The sequence below is a fragment of the Herpailurus yagouaroundi genome, unplaced genomic scaffold (assembly GCF_014898765.1).
Source record: "Herpailurus yagouaroundi ecotype Mexico unplaced genomic scaffold, PumYag 77, whole genome shotgun sequence".
NCBI lineage: Eukaryota > Metazoa > Chordata > Mammalia > Carnivora > Felidae > Herpailurus > Herpailurus yagouaroundi.
The window spans coordinates 22,885,134-22,892,223 of NW_024412388.1; the positions used below are offsets into that span (position 1 = coordinate 22,885,134).

General features: G+C 54.9%; 1 long non-coding RNA gene across 1 annotated transcript; it reads left to right on the top strand.

The window, feature by feature from the left end:
- Positions 1 to 3,161: 3,161 nt before the first annotated feature.
- Positions 3,162 to 4,048, top strand: LOC121024912 (uncharacterized). Its single transcript, XR_005787858.1, has 2 exons — positions 3,162 to 3,293; positions 3,841 to 4,048. It is a non-coding gene; the product is annotated as an uncharacterized LOC121024912 (long non-coding RNA).
- The last annotated feature ends 3,042 nt before the right edge of the window (positions 4,049 to 7,090 follow it).

Genomic DNA, 7,090 nt, shown 5'->3' on the forward strand with positions numbered 1-7,090 from the left:
GTTACAGTGAAACATTTTGATTCTTCTCATTTCCTTTTTTGTGCATGCTGTAGCTGTTTTGTTTGCGGTTGCCATGGGGACTGCAGCCAGCATCCTAAAGCTGTAACACTCTCATTGGAATGTATGCCAGCTTAGCTTCAATAACATGCAAAAACCCTGCACCTTGCAGCTCTGTCCCCACCCCCGTTCACTTACTGATGTCACAAAAGCACATCTTTATTCACCGTGTGTCCAAACACACAGCCTAATAATTTTTGAATGCATGAGTCTCTTAAATTGCGTAGAAAACAAAAGGTGGGGTTATAAACTGAAGTTACAGTGCTCCCATAGTACGTGTGTTGCTTCCCTTGATGGTGTCCCTTGGGTCCGCTGGGCCGTGTTCACCTGTTTAAAACTCTTTTTCCTTCTGTTGTTTACCGCCATTAATTCCCAAGGTCCTATCTTCAAACTCACTGACTCTTCTACTTGCCCAAGTTCGCTTCAGAACCCCTCCAGTGATGTTTCCATTTCAGGGACATTATACTTTTCAGCTCTAGACTTTCTTCTTTGTATACTTTTATGTTTTCTAATTCTTTATTGATATTTCCATCTCATTCACGCATCACTGTCTTGAGTTTGTTGACACCTGATTTTAGGGCTTTGCCCAACTTTGAGATCATGTTTCAAGGTCACTTTCTGGTAAATCTGCCATCTGGTCTTTCTCGAGAACAGCTTTTGTTTATTTCTTTTTTCCTATGAATGGGCCATACTTCTGTGTTTCTGTTATTGTTGTCGTTGAAAATTAGACATTTGAATCTTATAGCATGGTAACTCTAGAAAATAGATTCTTCCCCCTTTCGCCAGGGTTCACTGGGGTTTTTCTTTTGTTTGTTGGATTTTTGTAGACTGTCTCTGTACCAGGGATCAGCCTGAAGTATAAACTTACGGTCTTCTCAGGCTTGCCAGAGCCTGTGCCCTCCCATGGGTGTGTACCATAACTTTCTGAATTCCTCTGTATATTTGTTGCTTCAGAATGTCTTCAGACTTTTTTTTTTTTAATGTTTATTTATTTTTGAGAGAGACAGAGAAACAGAGCACAAGTGGGGGAGAGGCAGAGAGAGAGAAAGACACAGATTCCTAAGCAAGCTCTAGGCTCCGAGCTGTCAGCACAGAGCCCGACGCGGGGCTCGAACCCACAAACCGTGAGATCATGACCTGAGCCGAAGTCGAACGCTTAACCAACTGAGCCACCCAGGCACCCCCAGGATATCCTCATTGTTAAATGTCTAGTTCCAGAAAGAGGAAAAAGAGAAAAACTAAGGGGGAAAAATGCCCCGGCCCTGTAAGTCCCCTGAGTTGCTTCAACATGAAGAGGGGAGTCTGGCCACACTCGTGGGGGGAGTCCCAACAGTGGCCGCTCACCTCTGTGTCTGTGCCCCCACAGCCACAAGCACATATCAGCCACCAGGGCATAGATCCAGAAATTCGGAGGCCGGTCCTGTTTCCACCCTGGCTCCTGCAAGCTGTGTGCAAGCTGCCCCAGGGGCCAGGGACTGGGGAGTGGGTAGCCAAGAGCTGAAGTGAAGTGAAATTAACTCCACTTTAGCGGCCCAGACTCGCTCTAGGGGAAGTTGGGAGCCTTCTAGAGGACAGCAGTCTTCCGGAACCGTTACATCAGACAGATTCTGCCAGCACAGTTTTTGCCCAGGTGGAGACAGGGATTCCTGGGGCTTCCTACTCCATCATCTTCTCCTGGGCTGTGTGACCTTGACACAGTCACTCAAGCCCTCTGGGTCTTGCCTGTGAAGGTTACGGGGGTTGGACCAAGGATTGCGAAGATCCTTTTGACTCTAGAAGTCTGGGATTCTCTACCTCGGGCAACCAGTACTATTGGGGAAATGAGGTGCGATTAGCCATAACGCGTAACTATTTGCATTTTCCCCCTTTATGTGGTTTCTGTTAATACCCTTTCTTTGATTTCCCTCCACCTTTAACTTCTTAGGGGGCACCTCTCGGCTTTTGCGGCCTCATTCCCGTTCATTCTCCTGCTCATAAAGCCGGACCCTCCCCACTCTCAGCCCCAGGCTTGTGGGGAGGGATTGACCTCACTCTTGGGATGGACCCGGATCAGCCTAAGCCAGTCAACGCAATCCAAACCTCCGTGCAATCTGATGGTGCAGGGGCGGAGGCTGCAGTCTCTTAGTTCAATGGCCCAGGACTTTGGGTCAACCCGAAGAGAGATAATTGTTCTCCTCTTTACTGAACTCTAGTCTGGAAGGAAGACATCTGGTCACCAGGACAGGGGTCCGCGAGTGGTCTTGCCTGGGAGAGAGGTGCTAAACGATGAAGAAAGAAACAGGTCCTGGTAGAGTCACTTGAGCCCCTGAATCAAACTCCTTCTGTGTCTGAGCTTTCCTGTTCGTAGAACCCAGTAAGTCCCTTCCGGGCTCCAGCCAGGTTGCACTGAAGGTCCCGTCACAGGAAATGCAAGAACCTGATGGCTGCCTCCCCTCCAGCACCCAAGTCTCCAAGCTGAGACCAGCACAAAACTTTTGCTGCCTCAGCTTCTCCCCCACCCCCGGGGGTGTGAGTTAAATTCCTCTCCTGCTGCCCCTTTTTCTCCATTTTCTCGCCTCCCACGGAGGCAGCTGCAGAAACCACCCCGTAATGGCATCTCCAAGGGCGAGGGCACATTATCCCCAGACTCTAATGAACCGAGCAGCCCCGTCACGGCCAGGCCGGCCTCACGCGGTGACCGCGAGCGCTGCCGCGTCAGCACCGGGGGTTCCTGGCACGGACTCGCCTTCCTCCGGCAGAGGCGGGTTTGAGCCGAGAGGCCGCGGGTCAGATTTAAAGCTGGGGGTGGGGGGGCGGGGGGAGAGGGCAGCCACACGGAGCCCCGGAGGGCCAAGGCTCAATCTGACGGCCGTCTCAGAAACGACCTTGCTCTGCAGATGTGCAGGCTAAGCCCAGAGAGGCCGAGTGACTTCCCCCGCTTTACACAGGGGTCTGGAGACTGAGTTGGGTCCAGAACCCAGACAGCCCCCTTCCGAGTCCACTTCTCCCTCTACCCCGCCAACGTGACCCCCAGGCTGAGACCTGTCGCCTCCTGGGCGCCCCCAGGACTGTGTCCTTCCCTTCGGGATTCCCGGGCGCCAACGGTGAACCCTCGCTGGGTCCCTGAGTCTGCGTTACACTGGGCACCCCCGGTGACGCGCCACATTTTCTCCGGTCTCCCGTCCGCAGGTCCCGCAGCCGCGGACGCAGAGTGGAAACGGACGGTCGCCGCCACCGGTTCCCGCACCTGAGCTGAGGTCTGAGCCCGGGCCCTGCTCCTTGGCCCAGACCTCGTGGGTGCCCTTCTTTGCCCTGAGTCAGGATCTCCCCCCTCCCGGCCCCCACGGCGGGACATCCCTGCTCTGTCCTGATGCCGGAAGGCCCAGAGGACCCTTCTGGCCTCCGGCACCTGCCCCCAGTCTCTCTAAATGCTGTCTTGTCTCCCAGCCCCTGTGGCTGGGCCTTTCCCCCGACCCTGAGGGAGAGCCTCGTCCAGATCCTGCGGCTACGTGCCCGGTGCCCCTTCCGTGTGCACCCGTACTCCTGCGGCCAGGTGGTGCCCAGAGCCTCCTCTGACAGTGGGCGATGGGACCGTGAGGGCTGGAAGCCAGGGCCCCACATCACCCCCCACCCAGCTCAGCGCCTCATCTGTGCCCCCCACCCAAGTCACCGGCCACTTCCTTCCCTGAGCACCTACTGTGCGCCGGCCCCGTTGGCAGCTTCCCCTCCCCTGCCAGCCAGGGTGAGTGCCCTCACCTCTCAGGGAAGTCCCCTTTCCTGTTTCCTGTCCTCCCCTGCCTGCAGGAAGGGGGCGGATGGAAGGAATCGAAGGGCTCCAAAGAAAAACCCCCGGAGCCATCAGTGTGGAAGGACGGCAGAGTTTAGAGTCCAGCAGGGCAAGACGTGAACCCGGATTTTGTGACCCAGCAGCTCTGCAACCGTGGGCAAGTCGCGTTGCTTCTTGGGGCATTAGTTCCCTCGGGTTTGGAAATCGAGGACCGTGATTCATGTGTGTTTAGAAATGTGAATTACATTTCCTGCCCATCTCTCCTTGGTCAGCCTCTCCCCACCCCCCGCCCCTCCAAGACCCCTACGGCTAATTACTCGGATTGGAGTGGACACCTCGTCCAGGCTGGGCAAATCCGATTCCCTCCCTGAGAACTTCAGTTTAGGATGAGGACACAAAGTCAATCAGCTGTAAATCCATCCCGGCAGATCGGGCCGCCCCGGGAGAGGCTGTGTTGGTGCTGCATGTAATGGTGGGTCACAAGTGAGCAGGGAAGCCAGTTAGCAGAGAGAAGAAGGAAAGTGACCAAAGGAATACTGACCCTCTTTATCCTCAGCCTTTCTACTGGAGCTTCTCGCGTGGATGTGGTCAACAGTTACGATTCTGTTCGATTGCCCGCGGCAGAAAACTCAGTCCAAACTACGTGAAGCAAAAAAAGAATTCCCTGCTCGTAGGAAAACTTTCGGGGTTCAGATCGGTTTCAACCACAACTTAAGGGGCCCCCAATAACGTCACCCTGGCCTGGTTTTTCTCCGTTTCTCTCCGGCTCAAGCTACACATGACACGTTGGCAACAGCTCTGGGCTACAGACGTCCAGGTTCAAGTTCATGGGCGAAGGATCACGAGAGTTCTTTCTCGGAAGCTTCAGTGAAGGTCTCATGGCATCTCAGTGGCTCTTGGTTGGGCCCCATCCCTGTGCCAGTCACTGGGGCCAGAGGAATGTGCCGTATGGGTTGCTCTGAGCGTAGGTCACGGGGCCTATCTCTGAGCTGAAATAGGCCGGTTGAGGACACACGTGTGCGACAAAGAAGGTGCTCGATGCTGATTTCCCTTCCTCCCGTCCGTAAGCTGGTAGACTTTTCAAACAGTTCACTTAGGCTGAGATCTCACGTCTTCCTCCCAAGCCGCCCTGCAGCCTGCCCTTTGGAGACCTGCAGGCCGGTCTCCTCGCTGCCTTTTGCACCCTTGCACATGACACACCCTGGTCTGGAACACCCTTCCTGCTCCATTTTCTTCCCCAAGCCTGAAATCAAGGGTGGACTCAGGGTTCACCTCTTCTTCCCTGACAACTTTCCAGGTCCTTCTGGCAAATACGTATGGGAGGGACTCATACTTACGTTACAGAAAGATTTTATAGAAAACACTTTGCCTGAAATCCTGGTAACCAGGAGGCGGTGGCTGTCAATGGGCTTAAGGCTGGTACCCAGAGGTAAGAGGATGGCAGGAACAGGGGACATGGTGGCACATGGGCAAGGTGGCCCTTGCCTGGAGCTTCCAGATCCAACCTGGGTCTTGTCCCCTTGGATGGCCCGTCTCCAGCCCCTCTGCCTCGATCAGGCTGTTGGTGTCTCCAGCGTTCGGGCCTCAGTTTCCTCCTGGGCTACACCGGGGAACAATCAGTCCTCCAGGCCAAGTACCATTGCCCTACTCTGGATCTCTGGATCTCTGGATAGAATTGTCCCCTGGCCCTGGCTTTGGGACCCCACCCCAGAAGCCAGCCCCAGCACCGAGCCCAGCCTGGGCTGTCCCAACCCACCCTTGGGGAAGAGATCAGGAAACAGGGACAGGGAGGACCTTATTTCACCTAAACGCTCTTGTGAGAGCAGCACTGGGTGGGCAGTGGGGGTCACGGCTGCTTGTGTCACAGCATCAGGTGTGCAAACCCGGGACAGGACACTTTACTCTGCATCTCACTCTGTACTTCCTAGATGAGAGGCTCAAATCAATTCACCCAACCTCTCCGAATCCTAGTTCCTTTACCTACAAGCAATAAATCTTTACTTCCCTTGGCACTCAGTTGTCCCCTCCATAAACCAGAAAACTTATTTATATGTTCATTTGCTTCTGAGCTTGGCAAGAGCAGGGATCGTGTCACTCCGGTGCTCAGCTCGTAGTTAGACCTCAATACACGTTCGTGAAATAAACGCATGGGCACGCTGTCGCTGTCAGCCTCCGCCTCCTGGGTCAGAGCTGCACTTGCATGAGACCCCAGGGCAGGTGCACCAAGTTCCAGAAGGCCTGGAGTCCCAGTCTGCCCTGTCGGTCCCTCCACCCCGTGGTCATTCTGCGGCCCCCTTGCCAGCCTTGTCCTCTGAAAACCCGCAGAGTCGCACCTACTTTCCCCGAAGTGAGATTGAGTTTAGGTGGGATCGTGGATCCAGTCTTCAGTGGGGCTCTGTCTTCTCCCTCTGGTCCAGGCTCAGGCCTCTGTGCCAACTCTGCCCGGGGCAGGAGACCTTTGAACATCTCCTGTGCTGCCAGTGGCTGGTTCTGGAAGTTACTGTTCAGCCCACGGTCTGTGGAGAGCCCCGGGGCCCCGGTCACTGGTTAAAGCCATCCGAACCCATTTCCCACTATACAACCTGTGGTTCAGTCTGGCACAGCTGCCTTTCCAGAACCCCTGCCTGCTCCCCCAGAGCCCCTGTCTGCCTGTCTCTGGCCATCCATCCCTTCCCTGGGGGAAAGTCTCCCCTCCTGTTGTGCCCAGTGTCTCCGGAGCTCATTCCCCAGCTTGGAGGAGCCCATGAAAGAAGAGGCAGAGGTAGGTTGGGGCAGGAAGGTTGAAGGAAGAGTGGGAGCGCTCCCCGTTTCTCCAAAGCAAAGCTGTCACCCCCGGAGAGGGCACAATGACTCAGACACCGTCTTTCCCTATGGGGCAGAGCTGGGGTGGTGACAGAAGCAGGAACATGCTGGGGAGAAAATGACCCCAGAGGCGGTGAGTTCCTCAGCACCCGGGTCCCTCTCCCGCCCTCCTGGTCTCGAGACACAACAGATCTTTATTTCCCTGTAGTCCACACTTCAAGTGGGTTGTTATCTTCTCTTACTAAAAGTGTAATTCGTTTGGGGCGCCTGGATGGCTCAGCTGGTTAAGCGTCCAGCTCTTGATTTTGGCTCGGTTTGTGATCCTAGGGTCATGGGAATGAGCCCCAAGTCGGGCTCTGGGCTGACAGCAGGGACCCTGCTTGGGATTCTGTCTGTCTGTCTCTCTCTGTCCCTCCCCTGCACCCTCACTTGTGCTCTCTCTCTGTCTCTCAAAATAAAGAAACT